Here is a 22,565-nt window from a genome sequence, read left to right as displayed (position 1 = left end):
CCCTCAGTGAGGGCAGTGTTCCAACCTCGCTCAGCCCCGCCCCCTCTCCGCAGGTTACCATGGACTACAGAGGCTGCATTCTGAGTCCAGGGCGTTCCGAGAATGCCAAGGGCAGACATGATGACCTTAAATGATTTTCTCTTGTGTCAGGTTTGGTAAACTTTAGGAGATAGGAAATGGTCCACTTGACAGAAATGTTCAAATTTACTGGCATTTCATATATTCTCTGCTCTAACATTGTCCTGACTCTTTCTGTATATTCTTTACTTATGTTTTTGTTTTCCTTAATCAAAGTGTGTCTTTTAAATCTTTTCAAAGAAGATTCTTTGGACTTACTGAATCACCTGAATTTTATACGTTTTCTGTTGTATTAAATTCTGCTCATATCTTCATTTAACTTTTTTCTATGTTCTCAGGGTTTATTGTTTTCATCTTCTGATGTCAATTAAAACACTTGGTTATTCATTTTAATAAATCTTTTTACTTATAAAGATTTGAACTTTTGAAGATTCCAGCTTACTTGTACGTTTCTAAGGGTCAGGTCCTCTCCATTGTTGCTGGCCTGAGGCTTAGTTCACCATAGAGCAATGTATATATTGACCTATTTTCCCCTCGACTTTCTGTGATCCCCTACATCTCACCTTTCTTTGCAGACAAGCCATTTGAAATACCCTTAACTTATTTCACAGCCAAAAAGTCTTTGAAATAATGGGTATTTTTTAGAGAAATCTTCTTATATAATTAGGCAGAAAATCTGACCTGCCATAGTTTTCAAAACAGCATAATTTCACTCTTCTCAATGATTAATCTGTTGTATTACACAACCTTTGTGTATTTAGCTTTATCAATGACATGTCCTTTAAAAATGTTTTAGAGATCCTACCAGTCTTTGAAAACATCCTCGTGCCTTGTTTCAGTTCCAGTTTTATGTATATTTTCTGCCTTGCACCCGATTATTCCTACATCTGATGGATGGCCTTGGGAATCTAATTCTGGTATTGATTGTTTTGGCTGATTGTCTCCCCTTCTAGCTGCTTTCTTCATTATTGTGTAAAGTTAGATCATGAGCTCATGTTTAGCTAAACAGCTGACCTTGTAAGAGGCTTAGGTGTGAACGCTCGTAAGTTTCAGCAGAAAGTCGGCAAAGATTTATTTGTGTCCCTCCAATGCGTGGGCCGCAAGGACCCCGTTTTCTACAAGTGTTGGTCCAATACTCCCTCTAGAGGCAGGAGACTCAGACAGGGCTGCTTTGCGGCCACCGTTCTGGGGCAGGGGCAATGGGCGGCCTGTGGCCCGGGCAGGAGCCTCTCCGCGTGTGTCACAGGGTCCCATCTGCCTGCGAGCCTCGGTCACCTGGCAGGAAGCAACGATGCCCAGACCTATGGTTAGCTGTGCAGCGAGGTGTACTGCGCGGACAGGTTCCACACACACTTCAAGTAAGAGGGCGGCCTGAGTGGAAAGGTGAGAGTTTCGGCAGCTGTGCAGACAAAGAAAGCGCCCTATGGCCTGGGCCTAAATGCTTGTGACACTCCACTGGGCCTGCCGGGCTCTGAGGGCCCTGCCCTGGGCCCCCTGCTCCCCTGCCCTTTGTTCAGTCACAGCAGAGATGGCCACACCCACTCCCTCAGTGAGGGCAGTGTTCCAACCTCGCTCAGCCCCGCCCCCTCTCCGCAGGTTACCATGGACTACAGAGGCTGCATTCTGAGGCCAGGGCGTTCCGAGAATGCCAAGGGCAGACATGATGACCTTAAATGATTTCCTCTTGTGTCAGGTTTGGTAAACTTTAGGAGCTAGGAAATGGTCCACTTTACAGAAATGTTCAAATTTACTGGCATTTCATATATTCTCTGCTCTAACATTGTCCTGACTCTTTCTGTATATTCTTTACTTATGTTTTTGTTTTCCTTAGTCAAAGTGTGTCTTTTAAATCTTTTCAAAGAAGATTCTTCGGATTTAGTAAGTCACCTGAGTTTTATACGTTTTCTGTTGTATTAAGTTCTGCTCATATATTTATTTAACTTTTTTCTATGTTCTCAGGGTTTATTGTTTTCATCTTCTGATGTCAATTAAAACACTTGGTTATTCATTTTAATAAATCTTTTTACTTATAAAGATTTGAACTTTTGAAGATTCCAGCTTACTTGTACGTTTCTAAGGGTCAGGTCCTCTCCATTGTTGCTGGCCTAAGTCTTAGTTCACCATATAGCAATGTATATATTGACCTATTTTCCCCTCGACTTTCTGTGATCCCCTACATCTCACCTTTCTTTGAAGACAAGCCATTTGAAATACCCTTAACTTATTTCACAGCCAATAAGTCTTTGAAATAATGGGTATTCTTTAGAGAAATCTTCTTATATAATTAGGCAGAAAATCTGACCTGCCATAGTTTTCAAAACAGCATAATTTCACTCTTCTCAATGATTAATCTGTTGTATTACACAACCTTTGTGTATTTAGCTTTATCAATGACATGTCCTTTAAAAATGTTTTAGAGATCCTACCAGTCTTTGAAAACATCCTCGTGCCTTGTTTCAGTTCCAGTTTTATGTATATTTTCTGCCTTGCACCCGATTATTCCTACATCTGATGGATGGTCTTGGGAATCTAATTCTGGTATTGATTGTTTTGGCTGATTGTCTCCCCTTGTAGCTGCTTTCTTCATTATTGTGTAAAGTTAGATCATGAGCTCATGTGTAGCTAAACAGCTGACCTTGTAAGAGGCTTAGGTGTGAACGCTCGTAAGTTTCAGCAGAAAGTCGGCCAAGATTTATTTGTGTCCCTCCAATGAGTGGCCCGCAAGGACCCCGTTTTCTACAAGTGTTGGTCCAATACTCCCTCTAGAGGCAGGGGACTCAGACAGGGCTGCTTTGCGGCCCCCGATCTGGGGCAGGGGCAGTGGGCGGCCTGTGGCCCGGGCAGGAGCCTCTCTGCGTGTGTCCCAGGGACCCATCTGCCTGCGAGCCTCGGTCAACTGGCAGGAAGCTACGATGCCCAGACCTATGCTTAGCTGTGCAGCGAGGTGAACTGCGCGGACAGGTTCCACACACACTTCAAGTAACAGGGCGGCCTGAGTGGAAAGTTGAGAGTTTGGGCAGCTGTGCAGACAAATAAAGCGCCCTTTGGCCTGGGCCTAAATGCTTGTGACACTCCACTGGGCCTGCCGGGCTCTGAGGGCCGTGCCCTGGGCCACCTGCTCCCCTGCCCTTTGTTCTGTCACAGCAGAGATGGCCACACCCACTCCCTCAGTGAGGGCAGTGTCCCAACCTCCCTCAGCCCCGCCCCCTCTCCGCAGGTTACCATGGACAACAGAGGCTGCATTCTGAGGCCAGGGCGTTCCGAGAATGCCAAGGGCAGACATGATGACCTTAAATGATTTCCTCTTGTGTCAGTTTTGGTAAACTTTAGGAGCTAGGAAATGGTCCACTTGACAGAAATGTTCAAATTTATTGGCATTTCATATATTCTCTGCTCTAACATTGTCCTGACTCTTTCTGTATATTCTTTACTTATGTTTTTGTTTTCCTTAATCAAAGTGTGTCTTTTAAATCTTTTCAAAGAAGATTCTTTGGACTTACTGAATCACCTGAATTTTATACGTTTTCTGTTGTATTAAATTCTGCTCATATCTTCATTTAACTTTTTTCTATGTTCTCAGGGTTTATTGTTTTCATCTTCTGATGTCAATTAAAACACTTGGTTATTCATTTTAATAAATCTTTTTACTTATAAAGATTTGAACTTTTGAAGATTCCAGCTTACTTGTACGTTTCTAAGGGTCAGGTCCTCTCCATTGTTGCTGGCCTGAGGCTTAGTTCACCATAGAGCAATGTATATATTGACCTATTTTCCCCTCGACTTTCTGTGATCCCCTACATCTCACCTTTCTTTGCAGACAAGCCATTTGAAATACCCTTAACTTATTTCACAGCCAAAAAGTCTTTGAAATAATGGGTATTTTTTAGAGAAATCTTCTTATACAATTAGGCAGAAAATCTGACCTGCCATAGTTTTCAAAACAGCATAATTTCACTCTTCTCAATGATTAATCTGTTGTATTACACAACCTTTGTGTATTTAGCTTTATCAATGACATGTCCTTTAAAAATGTTTTAGAGATCCTACCAGTCTTTGAAAACATCCTCGTGCCTTGTTTCAGTTCCAGTTTTATGTATATTTTCTGCCTTGCACCCGATTATTCCTACATCTGATGGATGGCCTTGGGAATCTAATTCTGGTATTGATTGTTTTGGCTGATTGTCTCCCCTTCTAGCTGCTTTCTTCATTATTGTGTAAAGTTAGATCATGAGCTCATGTTTAGCTAAACAGCTGACCTTGTAAGAGGCTTAGGTGTGAACGCTCGTAAGTTTCAGCAGAAAGTCGGCAAAGATTTATTTGTGTCCCTCCAATGCGTGGGCCGCAAGGACCCCGTTTTCTACAAGTGTTGGTCCAATACTCCCTCTAGAGGCAGGAGACTCAGACAGGGCTGCTTTGCGGCCCCCGTTCTGGGGCAGGGGCAATGGGCGGCCTGTGGCCCGGGCAGGAGCCTCTCCGCGTGTGTCACAGGGTCCCATCTGCCTGCGAGCCTCGGTCACCTGGCAGGAAGCAACGATGCCCAGACCTATGGTTAGCTGTGCAGCGAGGTGTACTGCGCGGACAGGTTCCACACACACTTCAAGTAAGAGGGCGGCCTGAGTGGAAAGGTGAGAGTTTCGGCAGCTGTGCAGACAAAGAAAGCGCCCTATGGCCTGGGCCTAAATGCTTGTGACACTCCACTGGGCCTGCCGGGCTCTGAGGGCCCTGCCCTGGGCCCCCTGCTCCCCTGCCCTTTGTTCAGTCACAGCAGAGATGGCCACACCCACTCCCTCAGTGAGGGCAGTGTTCCAACCTCGCTCAGCCCCGCCCCCTCTCCGCAGGTTACCATGGACTACAGAGGCTGCATTCTGAGGCCAGGGCGTTCCGAGAATGCCAAGGGCAGACATGATGACCTTAAATGATTTCCTCTTGTGTCAGGTTTGGTAAACTTTAGGAGCTAGGAAATGGTCCACTTTACAGAAATGTTCAAATTTACTGGCATTTCATATATTCTCTGCTCTAACATTGTCCTGACTCTTTCTGTATATTCTTTACTTATGTTTTTGTTTTCCTTAGTCAAAGTGTGTCTTTTAAATCTTTTCAAAGAAGATTCTTCGGATTTAGTAAGTCACCTGAGTTTTATACGTTTTCTGTTGTATTAAGTTCTGCTCATATATTTATTTAACTTTTTTCTATGTTCTCAGGGTTTATTGTTTTCATCTTCTGATGTCAATTAAAACACTTGGTTATTCATTTTAATAAATCTTTTTACTTATAAAGATTTGAACTTTTGAAGATTCCAGCTTACTTGTACGTTTCTAAGGGTCAGGTCCTCTCCATTGTTGCTGGCCTAAGTCTTAGTTCACCATATAGCAATGTATATATTGACCTATTTTCCCCTCGACTTTCTGTGATCCCCTACATCTCACCTTTCTTTGAAGACAAGCCATTTGAAATACCCTTAACTTATTTCACAGCCAATAAGTCTTTGAAATAATGGGTATTCTTTAGAGAAATCTTCTTATATAATTAGGCAGAAAATCTGACCTGCCATAGTTTTCAAAACAGCATAATTTCACTCTTCTCAATGATTAATCTGTTGTATTACACAACCTTTGTGTATTTAGCTTTATCAATGACATGTCCTTTAAAAATGTTTTAGAGATCCTACCAGTCTTTGAAAACATCCTCGTGCCTTGTTTCAGTTCCAGTTTTATGTATATTTTCTGCCTTGCACCCGATTATTCCTACATCTGATGGATGGTCTTGGGAATCTAATTCTGGTATTGATTGTTTTGGCTGATTGTCTCCCCTTGTAGCTGCTTTCTTCATTATTGTGTAAAGTTAGATCATGAGCTCATGTGTAGCTAAACAGCTGACCTTGTAAGAGGCTTAGGTGTGAACGCTCGTAAGTTTCAGCAGAAAGTCGGCCAAGATATATTTGTGTCCCTCCAATGAGTGGCCCGCAAGGACCCCGTTTTCTAAAACTGTTGGTCCAATACTCCCTCTAGAGGCAGGGGACTCAGACAGGGCTGCTTTGCGGCCCCCGATCTGGGGCAGGGGCAGTGGGCGGCCTGTGGCCCGGGCAGGAGCCTCTCTGCGTGTGTCCCAGGGACCCATCTGCCTGCGAGCCTCGGTCAACTGGCAGGAAGCTACGATGCCCAGACCTATGCTTAGCTGTGCAGCGAGGTGAACTGCGCGGACAGGTTCCACACACACTTCAAGTAACAGGGCGGCCTGAGTGGAAAGTTGAGAGTTTGGGCAGCTGTGCAGACAAATAAAGCGCCCTTTGGCCTGGGCCTAAATGCTTGTGACACTCCACTGGGCCTGCCGGGCTCTGAGGGCCGTGCCCTGGGCCACCTGCTCCCCTGCCCTTTGTTCTGTCACAGCAGAGATGGCCACACCCACTCCCTCAGTGAGGGCAGTGTCCCAACCTCCCTCAGCCCCGCCCCCTCTCCGCAGGTTACCATGGACAACAGAGGCTGCATTCTGAGGCCAGGGCGTTCCGAGAATGCCAAGGGCAGACATGATGACCTTAAATGATTTCCTCTTGTGTCAGTTTTGGTAAACTTTAGGAGCTAGGAAATGGTCCACTTGACAGAAATGTTCAAATTTATTGGCATTTCATATATTCTCTGCTCTAACATTGTCCTGACTCTTTCTGTATATTCTTTACTTATGTTTTTGTTTTCCTTAATCAAAGTGTGTCTTTTAAATCTTTTCAAAGAAGATTCTTTGGACTTACTAAATCACCTGAATTTTATACGTTTTCTGTTGTATTAAATTCTGCTCATATCTTCATTTAACTTTTTTCTATGTTCTCAGGGTTTATTATTTTCATCTTCTGATGTCAATTAAAACACTTGGTTATTCATTTTAATAAATCTTTTTACTTATAAAGATTTGAACTTTTGAAGATTCCAGCTTACTTGTACGTTTCTAAGGGTCAGGTCCTCTCCATTGTTGCTGGCCTGAGGCTTAGTTCACCATAGAGCAATGTATATATTGACCTATTTTCCCCTCGACTTTCTGTGATCCCCTACATCTCACCTTTCTTTGCAGACAAGCCATTTGAAATACCCTTAACTTATTTCACAGCCAAAAAGTCTTTGAAATAATGGGTATTTTTTAGAGAAATCTTCTTATATAATTAGGCAGAAAATCTGACCTGCCATAGTTTTCAAAACAGCATAATTTCACTCTTCTCAATGATTAATCTGTTGTATTACACAACCTTTGTGTATTTAGCTTTATCAATGACATGTCCTTTAAAAATGTTTTAGAGATCCTACCAGTCTTTGAAAACATCCTCGTGCCTTGTTTCAGTTCCAGTTTTATGTATATTTTCTGCCTTGCACCCGATTATTCCTACATCTGATGGATGGCCTTGGGAATCTAATTCTGGTATTGATTGTTTTGGCTGATTGTCTCCCCTTCTAGCTGCTTTCTTCATTATTGTGTAAAGTTAGATCATGAGCTCATGTTTAGCTAAACAGCTGACCTTGTAAGAGGCTTAGGTGTGAACGCTCGTAAGTTTCAGCAGAAAGTCGGCAAAGATTTATTTGTGTCCCTCCAATGCGTGGGCCGCAAGGACCCCGTTTTCTACAAGTGTTGGTCCAATACTCCCTCTAGAGGCAGGAGACTCAGACAGGGCTGCTTTGCGGCCCCCGTTCTGGGGCAGGGGCAATGGGCGGCCTGTGGCCCGGGCAGGAGCCTCTCCGCGTGTGTCACAGGGTCCCATCTGCCTGCGAGCCTCGGTCACCTGGCAGGAAGCAACGATGCCCAGACCTATGGTTAGCTGTGCAGCGAGGTGTACTGCGCGGACAGGTTCCACACACACTTCAAGTAAGAGGGCGGCCTGAGTGGAAAGGTGAGAGTTTCGGCAGCTGTGCAGACAAAGAAAGTGCCCTATGGCCTGGGCCTAAATGCTTGTGACACTCCACTGGGCCTGCCGGGCTCTGAGGGCCCTGCCCTGGGCCCCCTGCTCCCCTGCTCTTTGTTCAGTCACAGCAGAGATGGCCACACCCACTCCCTCAGTGAGGGCAGTGTTCCACCCTCCCTCAGCCCCGCCCCCTCTCCGCAGGTTACCATGGACTACAGAGGCTGCATTCTGAGGCAAGGGCGTTCCAAGAATGCCAAGGGCAGACATGATGACCTTAAATGATTTCCTCTTGTGTCAGGTTTGGTAAACTTTAGGAGCTTGGAAATGGTCCACTTTACAGAAATGTTCAAATTTACTGGCATTTCATATATTCTCTGCTCTAACATTGTCCTGACTCTTTCTGTATATTCTTTACTTATGTTTTTGTTTTCCTTAATCAAAGTGTGTCTTTTAAATCTTTTCAAAGAAGATTCTTTGGACTTAATAAATCACCTGAATTTTATACGTTTTCTGTTGTATTCAATTCTGCTCATATATTTATTTAACTTTTTTCTATGTTCTCAGGGTTTATTGTTTTCATCTTCTGATGTCAATTAAAACACTTGGTTATTCATTTTAATAAATCTTTTTACTTATAAAGATTTGAACTTTTGAAGATTCCAGCTTACTTGTACGTTTCTAAAGGTCAGGTCCTCTCCATTGTTGCTGGCCTGAGGCTTAGATCACCATATAGCAATGTATATATTGACCTATTTTCCCCTCGACTTTCTGTGATCCCCTACATCTCACCTTTCTTTGCAGACAAGCCATTTGAAATACCCTTAACTTATTTCAAAGCCAATAAGGCTTTGAAATAATGTTTATTTTTTAGAGAAATCTTCTTATATAATTAGGCAGAAAATCTGACCTGCCATAGTTTTCAAAACAGCATAATTTCACTCTTCTCAATGATTAATCTGTTGTATTACACAACCTTTGTGTATTTAGCTTTATCAATCACATGTCCTTTAAAAATGTTTTAGAGATCCTACCAGTCTTTGAAAACAACCTTGTGCCTTGTTTCAGTGCCAGTTTTATGTATATTTTCTGCCTTGCACCCGATTATTCCTACATCTGATGGATGGCCTTGGGAATCTAATTCTGGTATTGATTGTTTTGGCTGAATGTCACCCCTTGTAGATGCTTTCTTCATTATTGTGTAAATTTAGATCATGAGCTCATGTTTAGCTAAACAGCTGACCTTGTAAGAGGCTTAGGTGTGAACGCTCGTAAGTTTCAGCAGAAAGTCGGCCAAGATTTATTTGTGTCCCTCCAATGCGTGGGCCGCAAGGACCCCGTTTTCTACAAGTGTTGGTCCAATACTCCCTCTAGAGGCAGGAGACTCAGACAGGGCTGCTTTGTGGCCCCCGATCTGGGGCAGGGGCAGTGGGCGGCCTGTGGCCCGGGCAGGAGCCTCTCCGCGTGTGTCCCAGGGTCCCATCTGCCTGCGAGCCTCGGTCACCTGGCAGGAAGCAACGATGCCCAGACCTATGGTTAGCTGTGCAGCGAGGTGTACTGCGCGGACAGGTTCCACACACACTTCAAGTAAGAGTGCGGCCTGAGTGGAAAGGTGAGAGTTTCGGCAGCTGTGCAGACAAAGAAAGCGCCCTATGGCCTGGGCCTAAATGCTTGTGACACTCCACTGGGCCTGCCGGGCTCTGAGGGCCCTGCCCTGGGCCCCCTGCTCCCCTGCCCTTTGTTCAGTCACAGCAGAGATGGCCACACCAACTCCCTCAGTGAGGGCATTGTTCCAACCTCGCTCAGCCCCGCCCCCTCTCCGCAGGTTACCATGGACTACAGAGGCTGCATTCTGAGTCCAGGGCGTTCCGAGAATGCCAAGGGCAGACATGATGACCTTAAATGATTTTCTCTTGTGTCAGGTTTGGTAAACTTTAGGAGCTAGGAAATGGTCCACTTGACAGAAATGTTCAAATTTACTGGCATTTCATATATTCTCTGCTCTAACATTGTCCTGACTCTTTCTGTATATTCTTTATTTATGTTTTTGTTTTCCTTAATCAAAGTGTGTCTTTTAAATCTTTTCAAAGAAGATTCTTTGGACTTAATAAATCACCTGAATTTTATACGTTTTCTGTTGTATTAAATTCTGCTCATATCTTCATTTAACTTTTTTCTATGTTCTCAGGGTTTATTGTTTTCATCTTCTGATGTCAATTAAAACACTTGGTTATTCATTTTAATAAATCTTTTTACTTATAAAGATTTGAACTTTTGAAGATTCCAGCTTACTTGTACGTTTCTAAGGGTCAGGTCCTCTCCATTGTTGCTGGCCTGAGGCTTAGTTCACCATATAGCAATGTATATATTGACCTATTTTCCCCTCGACTTTGTGTGATCCCCTACATCTCACCTTTCTTTGCAGACAAGCCATTTGAAATACCCTTAACTTATTTCACAGCCAAAAAGTCTTTGAAATAATGGGTATTTTTTAGAGAAATCTTCTTATATAATTAGGCAGAAAATCTGACCTGCCATAGTTTTCAAAACAGCATAATTTCACTCTTCTCAATGATTAATCTGTTGTATTACACAACCTTTGTGTATTTAGCTTTATCAATGACATGTCCTTTAAAAATGTTTTAGAGATCCTACCAGTCTTTGAAAACATCCTCGTGCCTTGTTTCAGTTCCAGTTTTATGTATATTTTCTGCCTTGCACCCGATTATTCCTACATCTGATGGATGGCCTTGGGAATCTAATTCTGGTATTGATTGTTTTGGCTGATTGTCTCCCCTTCTAGCTGCTTTCTTCATTATTGTGTAAAGTTAGATCATGAGCTCATGTTTAGCTAAACAGCTGACCTTGTAAGAGGCTTAGGTGTGAACGCTCGTAAGTTTCAGCAGAAAGTCGGCAAAGATTTATTTGTGTCCCTCCAATGCGTGGGCCGCAAGGACCCCGTTTTCTACAAGTGTTGGTCCAATACTCCCTCTAGAGGCAGGAGACTCAGACAGGGCTGCTTTGCGGCCCCCGTTCTGGGGCAGGGGCAATGGGCGGCCTGTGGCCCGGGCAGGAGCCTCTCCGCGTGTGTCACAGGGTCCCATCTGCCTGCGACCCTCGGTCACCTGGCAGGAAGCAACGATGCCCAGACCTATGGTTAGCTGTGCAGCGAGGTGTACTGCGCGGACAGGTTCCACACACACTTCAAGTAAGAGGGCGGCCTGAGTGGAAAGGTGAGAGTTTCGGCAGCTGTGCAGACAAAGAGAGCGCCCTATGGCCTGGGCCTAAATGCTTGTGACACTCCACTGGGCCTGCCGGGCTCTGAGGGCCCTGCCCTGGGCCCCCTGCTCCCCTGCCCTTTGTTCAGTCACAGCAGAGATGGCCACACCCACTCCCTCAGTGAGGGCAGTGTTCCAACCTCGCTCAGCCCCGCCCCCTCTCCGCAGGTTACCATGGACTACAGAGGCTGCATTCTGAGGCCAGGGCGTTCCGAGAATGCCAAGGGCAGACATGATGACCTTAAATGATTTCCTCTTGTGTCAGGTTTGGTAAACTTTAGGAGCTAGGAAATGGTCCACTTTACAGAAATGTTCAAATTTACTGGCATTTCATATATTCTCTGCTCTAACATTGTCCTGACTCTTTCTGTATATTCTTTACTTATGTTTTTGTTTTCCTTAGTCAAAGTGTGTCTTTTAAATCTTTTCAAAGAAGATTCTTTGGACTTACTGAATCACCTGAATTTTATACGTTTTCTGTTGTATTAAATTCTGCTCATATCTTCATTTAACTTTTTTCTATGTTCTCAGGGTTTATTGTTTTCATCTTCTGATGTCAATTAAAACACTTGGTTATTCATTTTAATAAATCTTTTTACTTATAAAGATTTGAACTTTTGAAGATTCCAGCTTACTTGTACGTTTCTAAGGGTCAGGTCCTCACCATTGTTGCTGGCCTAAGGCTTAGTTCAACATATAGCAATGTATATATTGACCTATTTTCCCCTCGACTTTCTGTGATCCCCTACATCTCACCTTTCTTTGAAGACAAGCCATTTGAAATACCCTTAACTTATTTCACAGCCAATAAGTCTTTGAAATAATGGGTATTTTTTAGAGAAATCTTCTTATATAATTAGGCAGAAAATCTGACCTGCCATAGTTTTCAAAACAGCATAATTTCACTCTTCTCAATGATTAATCTGTTGTATTACACAACGTTGGAGTATTTAGCTTTATCAATGACATGTCCTTGAAAAATGTTTTAGAGATCCTACCAGTCTTTGAAAACATCCTTGTGCCTTGTTTCAGTTCAAGTTTTATGTATATTTTCTGCCTTGCACCCGATTATTCCTACATCTGATGGATGGCCTTGGGAATCTTATTCTGGTATAGATTGTTTTGGCTGATTGTCTCCCCTTGTAGCTGCTTTCTTCATTATTGTGTAAAGTTAGATCATGAGCTCATGTTTAGCTAAACAGCTGACCTTGTAAGAGGCTTAGGTGTGAACGCTCGTAAGTTTCAGCAGAAAGTCGGCCAAGATTTATTTGTGTCCCTCCAATGAGTGGCCCGCAAGGACCCCGTTTTCTACAAGTGTTGGTCCAATACTCCCTCTAGAGGCAGGGGACTCAGACAGGGCTGCTTTGCGGCCCCCGATCTGGGGCAGGGACAGTGGGCGGCCTGTGGCCCGGGCAGGATCCTCTCCGCCTGTGTACAAGGGACCCATCTGCCTGTGAGCCTCGGTCACCTGGCAGGAAGCTACGATGCCCAGACCTATGGTTAGCTGTGCAGCGAGGTGTACTGCGCCGACAGGTTCCACACACACTTCAAGTAAGAGTGCGGCCTGAGTGGAAAGGTGAGAGTTTGGGCAGCTGTGCAGACAAAGAAAGCGCCCTTTGGCCTGGGCCTAAATGCTTGTGACACTCCACTGGGCCTGCCGGGCTCTGAGGGCCCTGCCCTGGGCCCCCTGCTCCCCTGCCCTTTGTTCAGTCACAGCAGAGATGGCCACACCCACTCCCTCAATGAGGGCAGTGTCCCAATCTCCCTCAGCCCCGCCCCCTCTCCGCAGGTTACCATGGACTACAGAGGCTGCATTCTGAGGCCAGGGCGTTCTGAGAATACCAAGGGCAGACATGATGACCTTAAATGATTTCCTCTTGTGTCAGTTTTGGTAAACTTTAGGAGCTAGGAAATGGTCCACTTGACAGAAATGTTCAAATTTACTGGCATTTCATATATTCTCTGCTCTAACATTGTCCTGACTCTTTCTGTATATTCTTTACTTATGTTTTTGTTTTCCTTAATCAAAGTGTGTCTTTTAAATCTTTTCAAAGAAGATTCTTTGGACTTACTAAATCACCTGAATTTTATACGTTTTCTGTTGTATTAAGTTCTGCTCATATCTTTATTTAACTTTTTTCTATGTTCTCAGGGTTTATTGTTTTCATCTTCTGATGTCAATTAAAACACTTGGTTATTCATTTTAATAAATCTTTTTACTTATAAAGATTTGAACTTTTGAAGATTCCAGCTTACTTGTACGTTTCTAAGGGTCAGGTCCTCTCCATTGTTGCTGGCCTAAGACTTAGTTCTCCATATACCAATGTATATATTGACCTAATTTCCCCTCGACTTTCTGTGATCCCCTACATCTCACCTTTCTTTGAAGACAAGCCATTTGAAATACCCTTAACTTATTTCACAGCCAATAAGTCTTTGAAATAATGGGTATTCTTTAGAGAAATCTTCTTATATAATTAGGCAGAAAATCTGACCTGCCATAGTTTTCAAAACAGCATAATTTCACTCTTCTCAATGATTAATCTGTTGTATTACACAACCTTTGTGTATTTAGCTTTATCAATGACATGTCCTTTAAAAATGTTTTAGAGATCCTACCAGTCTTTGAAAACATCCTCGTGCCTTGTTTCAGTTCCAGTTTTATGTATATTTTCTGCCTTGCACCCGATTATTCCTACATCTGATGGATGGCCTTGGGAATCTTATTCTGGTATTGATTGTTTTGGCTGATTGTCTCCCCTTGTAGCTGCTTTCTTCATTATTGTGTAAAGTTAGATCAGGAGCTCATGTTTAGCTAAACAGCTGACCTTGTAAGAGGCTTAGGTGTGAACGCTCGTAAGTTTCAGCAGAAAGTCGGCCAAGATTTATTTGTGTCCCTCCAATGAGTGGCCCGCAAGGACCCCGTTTTCTACAAGTGTTGGTCCAATACTCCCTCTAGAGGCAGGGGACTCAGACAGGGCTGCTTTGCGGCCCCCGATCTGGGGCAAGGGCAGTGGGCGGCATGTGGCCCGGGCAGGAGCCTCTCTGCGTGTGTCCCAGGGACCCATCTGCCTGTGAGCCTCGGTCACCTGGCAGGAAGTTACGATGCCCAGACCTATGGTTAGCTGTGCAGCGAAGTGTACTGCGCGGACAGGTTCCACACACACTTCAAGTAAGAGGTCGGCCTCAGTGGAAAGGTGAGAGTTTGGGCAGCTGTGCAGACAAAGGAAGCGCCCTTTGGCCTGGGCCTAAATGCTTGTGACACTCCACTGGGCCTGCCGGGCTCTGAGGGCCCTGCCCTGGGCCCCCTGCTCCCCTGCTCTTTGTTCAGTCACAGCAGAGATGGCCACACCCACTCCATCAGTGAGGGCAGTGTTCCAACCTCCCTCAGCCCCGCCCCCTCTCCGCAGGTTAACATGGACTACAGAGGCTGCATTCTGAGGCCAGGGCGTTCCGAGAATGCCAAGGGCAGACATGATGACCTTAAATGATTTCCTCTTGTGTCAGTTTTGGTAAACTTTAGGAGCTAGGAAATGGTCCACTTGACAGAAATGTTCAAATTTACTGGCATTTCTTATATTCTCTGCTATAACATTGTCCTGATTCTTTCTGTATATTCTTTACTTATGTTTTTGTTTTCCTTAATCAAAGTGTGTCTTTTAAATCTTTTCAAAGAAGATTCTTTGGACTTACTAAATCACCTGAATTTTATACGTTTTCTGTTGTATTAAATTCTGCTCATATCTCCATTTAACTTTTTTCTATGTTCTCAGGGTTTATTGTTTTCATCTTCTGATGTCAATTAAAACACTTGGTTATTCATTTTAATAAATCTTTTTACTTATAAAGATTTGAACTTTTGAAGATTCCAGCTTACTTGTACGTTTCTAAGGGTCAGGTCCTCACCATTCTTGCTGGCCTAAGGCTTAGTTCAACATATAGCAATGTATATATTGACCTATTTTCCCCTCGACTTTCTGTGATCCCCTACATCTCACCTTTCTTTGAAGAGAAGCCATTTGAAATACCCTTAACTTATTTCACAGCCAATAAGTCTTTGAAATAATGTGTATTTTTTAGAGAAATCTTCTTATATAATTAGGCAGAAAATCTGACCTGCCATAGTTTTCAAAACAGCATAATTTCACTCTTCTCAATGATTAATCTGTTGTATTACACAACCTTTGTGTATTTAGCTTTATCAATGACATGTCCTTTAAAAATGTTTTAGAGATCCTACCAGTCTTTGAAAACATCCTTGTGCCTTGTTTCAGTTCCAGTTTTATGTATATTTTCTGCCTTGCACCCGATTATTCCTACATCTGATGGATGGCCTTGGGAATCTAATTCTGGTATTGATTGTTTTGGTTGATTGTCTCCCCTTGTAGCTGCTTTCTTCATTATTGTGTAAAGTTAGATCATGAGCTCATGTTTAGCTAAACAGCTGACCTTGTAAGAGGCTTAGGTGTGAACGCTCGTAAGTTTCAGCAGAAAGTCGGCCAAGATTTATTTGTGTCCCTCCAATGAGTGGCCCGCAAGGACCCCGTTTTCTACAAGTGTTGGTCCAATACTCCCTCTAGAGGCAGGGGACTCAGACAGGGCTGCTTTGCGGCCCCCGATCTGGGGCAGGGACAGTGGGCGGCCTGTGGCCCGGGCAGGAGCCTCTCCGCGTGTGTCCAAGGGACCCATCTGCCTGTGAGCCTCGGTCACCTGGCAGGAAGCTACGATGCCCAGACCTATGGTTAGCTGTGCAGCGAGGTGTACTGCGCGGACAGGTTCCACACACACTTCAAGTAAGAGGGCGGCCTGAGTGGAAAGGTGAGAGTTTGGGCAGCTGTGCAGACAAAGAAAGCGCCCTTTGGCCTGGGCCTAAATGCTTGTGACACCCCACTGGGCCTGCCGGGCTCTGAGGGCCCTGCCCTGGGCCCCCTGCTCCCCTGCCCTTTGTTCAGTCACAGCAGAGATGGCCACACCCACTCCCTCAATGAGGGCAGTGTCCCAACCTCCCTCAGCCCCGCCCCCTCTCCGCAGGTTACCATGGACTACAGAGGCTGCATTCTGAGGCCAGGGCGTTCCGAGAATACCAAGGGCAGACATGATGACCTTAAATGATTTCCTCTTGTGTCAGTTTTGGTAAACTTTAGGAGCTAGGAAATGGTCCACTTGACAGAAATGTTCAAATTTACTGGCATTTCATATATTCTCTGCTCTAACATTGTCCTGACTCTTTCTGTATATTCTTTACTTATGTTTTTGTTTTCCTTAATCAAAGTGTGTCTTTTAAATCTTTTCAAAGCAGATTCTTTGGACTTACTAAATCACCTGAATTTTATACGTTTTCTGTTGTATTAAGTTCTGCTCATATCTTTATTTAACTTTTTTCTATGTTCTCAGGGTTTATTGTTTTCATCTTCTGATGTCAATTAAAATACTTGGTTATTCATTTTAATAAATCTTTTTACTTATAAAGATTTTAACTTTTGAAGATTCCAGCTTACTTGTACGTTTCTAAGGGTCAGGTCCTCTCCATTGTTGCTGGCCTAAGACTTAGTTCACCATATACCAATGTATATATTGACCTAATTTCCCCTCGACTTTCTGTGATCCCCTACATCTCACCTTTCTTTGAAGACAAGCCATTTGAAATACCCTTAACTTATTTCACAGCCAATAAGTCTTTGAAATAATGGGTATTCTTTAGAGAAATCTTCTTATATAATTAGGCAGAAAATCTGACCTGCCATAGTTTTCAAAACAGCATAATTTCACTCTTCTCAATGATTAATCTGTTGTATTACACAACCTTTGTGTATTTAGCTTTATCAATGACATGTCCTTTAAAAATGTTTTAGAGATCCTACCAGTCTTTGAAAACATCCTTGTGCCTTGTATCAGTTCCAGTTTTATGTATATTTTCTGCCTTGCACCCGATTATTCCTACATCTGATTGATGGCCTTGGGAATCTAATACTGGTATTGATTGTTTTGGCTGATTGTCTCCCCTTGTAGCTGCTTTCTCATTATTGTGTAAATTTAGATCATGAGCTCATGTTTAGCTAAACAGCTGACCTTGTAAGAGGCTTAGGTGTGAACGCTCGTAAGTTTCAGCAGAAAGTCGGCAAAGATTTATTTGTGTCCCTCCAATGAGTGGCCCGCAAGGACCCCGTTTTCTACAAGTGTTGGTCCAATACTCCCTCTAGTGGCAGGAGACTCAGACAGGGCTGCTTTGTGTCCCCCGATCTGGGGCAGGGGCAGTGGGCGGCCTGTGGCCCTGGCAGGAGCCTCTCCGCGTGTGTCCCAGGGACCCATCTGCCTTCGAGCCTCGGTCACCTGGCAGGAAGCTACGATGCCCAGACCTATGGTTAGCTGTGCAGCGAGGTGTACTGCACGGACAGGTTCCACACACACTTCAAGTAAGAGCGCGGCCTGAGTGGAAAAGTGAGAGTTTGGGCAGCTGTGCAGACAAAGAAAGCGCCCTTTGGCCTGGGCCTAAATGCTTGTGACACTCCACTGGGCCTGCCGGGCTCTGAGGGCCCTGCCCTGGGCCCCCTGCTCCCCTGCTCTTTGTTCAGTCACAGCAGAGATGGCCACACCCACTCCCTCAGTGAGGGCAGTGTTCCAACCTCCCTCAGCCCCGCCCCCTCTCCGCAGGTTACCATGGACTACAGAGGCTGCATTCTGAGGCAAGGGCGTTCCGAGAATGCCAAGGGCAGACATGATGACCTTAAATGATTTCCTCTTGTGTCAGTTTTGGTAAACTTTAGGAGCTAGGAAATGGTCCACTTTACAGAAATGTTCAAATTTACTGGCATTTCATATATTCTCTGCTCTAACATTGTCCTGACTCATTCTGTATATTCTTTACTTATGTTTTTGTTTTCCTTAATCAAAGTGTGTCTTTTAAATCTTTTCAAAGAAGATTCTTTGGACTTACTAAATCACCTGAATTTTATACGTTTTCTGTTGTATTAAATTCTGCTCATATCTTCATTTAACTTTTTTCTATGTTCTCAGGGTTTATTGTTTTCACCTTCTGATGTCAATTAAAACACTTGGTTATTCATTTTAATAAATCTTTTTACTTATAAAGATTTTAACTTTTGAAGATTCCAGCTTACTTGTACGTTTCTAAGGGTCAGGTCCTCACCATTGTTGCTGGCTTAAGGCTTAGTTCAACATATAGCAATGTATATATTGACCTATTTTCCCCTCGACTTTCTGTGATCCCCTACATCTCACCTTTCTTTGAAGACAAGCCATTTGAAATACCCTTAACTTATTTCACAGCCAATAAGTCTTTGAAATAATGGGTATTTTTTAGAGAAATCTTCTTATATAATTAGGCAGAAAATCTGACCTGCCATAGTTTTCAAAACAGCATAATTTCACTCTTCTCAATGATTAATCTGTTGTATTACACAACCTTGGAGTATTTAGCTTTATCAATGACATGTCCTTGAAAAATGTTTTAGAGATCCTACCAGTCTTTGAAAACATCCTTGTGCCTTGTTTCAGTTCAAGTTTTATGTATATTTTCTGCCTTGCACCCGATTATTCCTACATCTGATGGATGGCCTTGGGAATCTTATTCTGGTATTGATTGTTTTGGCTGATTGTCTCCCCTTGTAGCTGCTTTCTTCATTATTGTGTAAAGTTAGATCATGAGCTCATGTTTAGCTAAACAGCTGACCTTGTAAGAGGCTTAGGTGTGAACGCTCGTAAGTTTCAGCAGAAAGTCGGCCAAGATTTATTTGTGTCCCTCCAATGAGTGGCCCGCAAGGACCCCGTTTTCTACAAGTGTTGGTCCAATACTCCCTCTAGAGGCAGGGGACTCAGACAGGGCTGCTTTGCGGCCCCCGATCTGGGGCAGGCGCAGTGGGCGGCATGTGGCCCGGGCAGGAGCCTCTCTGCGTGTGTCCCAGGGACCCATCTGCCTGCGAGCCTCGGTCACCTGGCAGGAAGCTACGATGCCCAGACCTATGGTTAGCTGTGCAGCGAGGTGTACTGCGCGGACAGGTTCCACACACACTTCAAGTAAGAGGTCGGCCTGAGTGGAAAGGTGAGAGTTTGGGCAGCTGTGCAGACAAAGGAAGCGCCCTTTGACCTGGGCCTAAATGCTTGTGACACTCCACTGGGCCTGCCGGGCTCTGAGGGCCCTGCCCTGGGCCCCCTGCTCCCCTGCTCTTTGTTCAGTCACAGCAGAGATGGCCACACCCACTCCCTCAGTGAGGGCAGTGTTCCAACCTCCCTCAGCCCCGCCCCCTCTCCGCAGGTTACCATGGACTACAGAGGCTGCATTCTGAGGCAAGGGCGTTCCGAGAATGCCAAGGGCAGACATGATGACCTTAAATGATTTCCTCTTGTGTCAGTTTTGGTAAACTTTAGGAGCTAGGAAATGGTCCACTTGACAGAAATGTTCAAATTTACTGGCATTTCTTATATTCTCTGCTATAACATTGTCCTGATTCTTTCTGTATATTCTTTACTTATGTTTTTGTTTTCCTTAATCAAAGTGTGTCTTTTAAATCTTTTCAAAGAAGATTCTTTGGACTTACTAAATCACCTGAATTTTATACGTTTTCTGTTGTATTAAATTCTGCTCATATCTTCATTTAACTTTTCTCTATGTTCTCAGGGTTTATTGTTTTCATCTTCTGATGTCAATTAAAACACTTGGTTATTCATTTTAATAAATCTTTTTACTTATAAGGATTTGAGCTTTTGAAGATTCCAGCTTACTTGTACGTTTCTAAGGGTCAGGTCCTCACCATTGTTGCTGGCCTGAGGCTTAGATCACCATATAGCAATGTATATATTGACCTATTTTCCCCTCGACTTTCTGTGATCCCCTACATCTCACCTTTCTTTGCAGACAAGCCATTTGAAATACCCTTAACTTATTTCAAAGCCAATAAGGCTTTGAAATAATGTTTATTTTTTAGAGAAATCTTCTTATATAATTAGGCAGAAAATCTGACCTGCCATAGTTTTCAAAACAGCATAATTTCACTCTTCTCAATGATTAATCTGTTGTATTACACAACCTTTGTGTATTTAGCTTTATCAATCACATGTCCTTTAAAAATGTTTTAGAGATCCTACCAGTCTTTGAAAACAACCTTGTGCCTTGTTTCAGTGCCAGTTTTATGTATATTTTCTGCCTTGCACCCGATTATTCCTACATCTGATGGATGGCCTTGGGAATCTAATTCTGGTATTGATTGTTTTGGCTGAATGTCACCCCTTGTAGATGCTTTCTTCATTATTGTGTAAATTTAGATCATGAGCTCATGTTTAGCTAAACAGCTGACCTTGTAAGAGGCTTAGGTGTGAACGCTCGTAAGTTTCAGCAGAAAGTCGGCCAAGATTTATTTGTGTCCCTCCAATGCGTGGGCCGCAAGGACCCCGTTTTCTACAAGTGTTGGTCCAATACTCCCTCTAGAGGCAGGAGACTCAGACAGGGCTGCTTTGTGGCCCCCGATCTGGGGCAGGGGCAGTGGGCGGCCTGTGGCCCGGGCAGGAGCCTCTCCGCGTGTGTCCCAGGGTCCCATCTGCCTGCGAGCCTCGGTCACCTGGCAGGAAGCAACGATGCCCAGACCTATGGTTAGCTGTGCAGCGAGGTGTACTGCGCGGACAGGTTCCACACACACTTCAAGTAAGAGTGCGGCCTGAGTGGAAAGGTGAGAGTTTCGGCAGCTGTGCAGACAAAGAAAGCGCCCTATGGCCTGGGCCTAAATGCTTGTGACACTCCACTGGGCCTGCCGGGCTCTGAGGGCCCTGCCCTGGGCCCCCTGCTCCCCTGCCCTTTGTTCAGTCACAGCAGAGATGGCCACACCAACTCCCTCAGTGAGGGCATTGTTCCAACCTCGCTCAGCCCCGCCCCCTCTCCGCAGGTTACCATGGACTACAGAGGCTGCATTCTGAGTCCAGGGCGTTCCGAGAATGCCAAGGGCAGACATGATGACCTTAAATGATTTTCTCTTGTGTCAGGTTTGGTAAACTTTAGGAGCTAGGAAATGGTCCACTTGACAGAAATGTTCAAATTTACTGGCATTTCATATATTCTCTGCTCTAACATTGTCCTGACTCTTTCTGTATATTCTTTATTTATGTTTTTGTTTTCCTTAATCAAAGTGTGTCTTTTAAATCTTTTCAAAGAAGATTCTTTGGACTTAATAAATCACCTGAATTTTATACGTTTTCTGTTGTATTAAATTCTGCTCATATCTTCATTTAACTTTTTTCTATGTTCTCAGGGTTTATTGTTTTCATCTTCTGATGTCAATTAAAACACTTGGTTATTCATTTTAATAAATCTTTTTACTTATAAAGATTTGAACTTTTGAAGATTCCAGCTTACTTGTACGTTTCTAAGGGTCAGGTCCTCTCCATTGTTGCTGGCCTGAGGCTTAGTTCACCATATAGCAATGTATATATTGACCTATTTTCCCCTCGACTTTGTGTGATCCCCTACATCTCACCTTTCTTTGCAGACAAGCCATTTGAAATACCCTTAACTTATTTCACAGCCAAAAAGTCTTTGAAATAATGGGTATTTTTTAGAGAAATCTTCTTATATAATTAGGCAGAAAATCTGACCTGCCATAGTTTTCAAAACAGCATAATTTCACTCTTCTCAATGATTAATCTGTTGTATTACACAACCTTTGTGTATTTAGCTTTATCAATGACATGTCCTTTAAAAATGTTTTAGAGATCCTACCAGTCTTTGAAAACATCCTCGTGCCTTGTTTCAGTTCCAGTTTTATGTATATTTTCTGCCTTGCACCCGATTATTCCTACATCTGATGGATGGCCTTGGGAATCTAATTCTGGTATTGATTGTTTTGGCTGATTGTCTCCCCTTCTAGCTGCTTTCTTCATTATTGTGTAAAGTTAGATCATGAGCTCATGTTTAGCTAAACAGCTGACCTTGTAAGAGGCTTAGGTGTGAACGCTCGTAAGTTTCAGCAGAAAGTCGGCAAAGATTTATTTGTGTCCCTCCAATGCGTGGGCCGCAAGGACCCCGTTTTCTACAAGTGTTGGTCCAATACTCCCTCTAGAGGCAGGAGACTCAGACAGGGCTGCTTTGCGGCCCCCGTTCTGGGGCAGGGGCAATGGGCGGCCTGTGGCCCGGGCAGGAGCCTCTCCGCGTGTGTCACAGGGTCCCATCTGCCTGCGAGCCTCGGTCACCTGGCAGGAAGCAACGATGCCCAGACCTATGGTTAGCTGTGCAGCGAGGTGTACTGCGCGGACAGGTTCCACACACACTTCAAGTAAGAGGGCGGCCTGAGTGGAAAGGTGAGAGTTTCGGCAGCTGTGCAGACAAAGAG

Source organism: Mesoplodon mirus (assembly GCF_964341445.2).
Source record: "Mesoplodon mirus genome assembly, chromosome: 1".
Classification (NCBI taxonomy): Eukaryota; Metazoa; Chordata; class Mammalia; order Artiodactyla; family Ziphiidae; genus Mesoplodon; species Mesoplodon mirus.
This window is presented reverse-complemented; position numbering follows the sequence as displayed.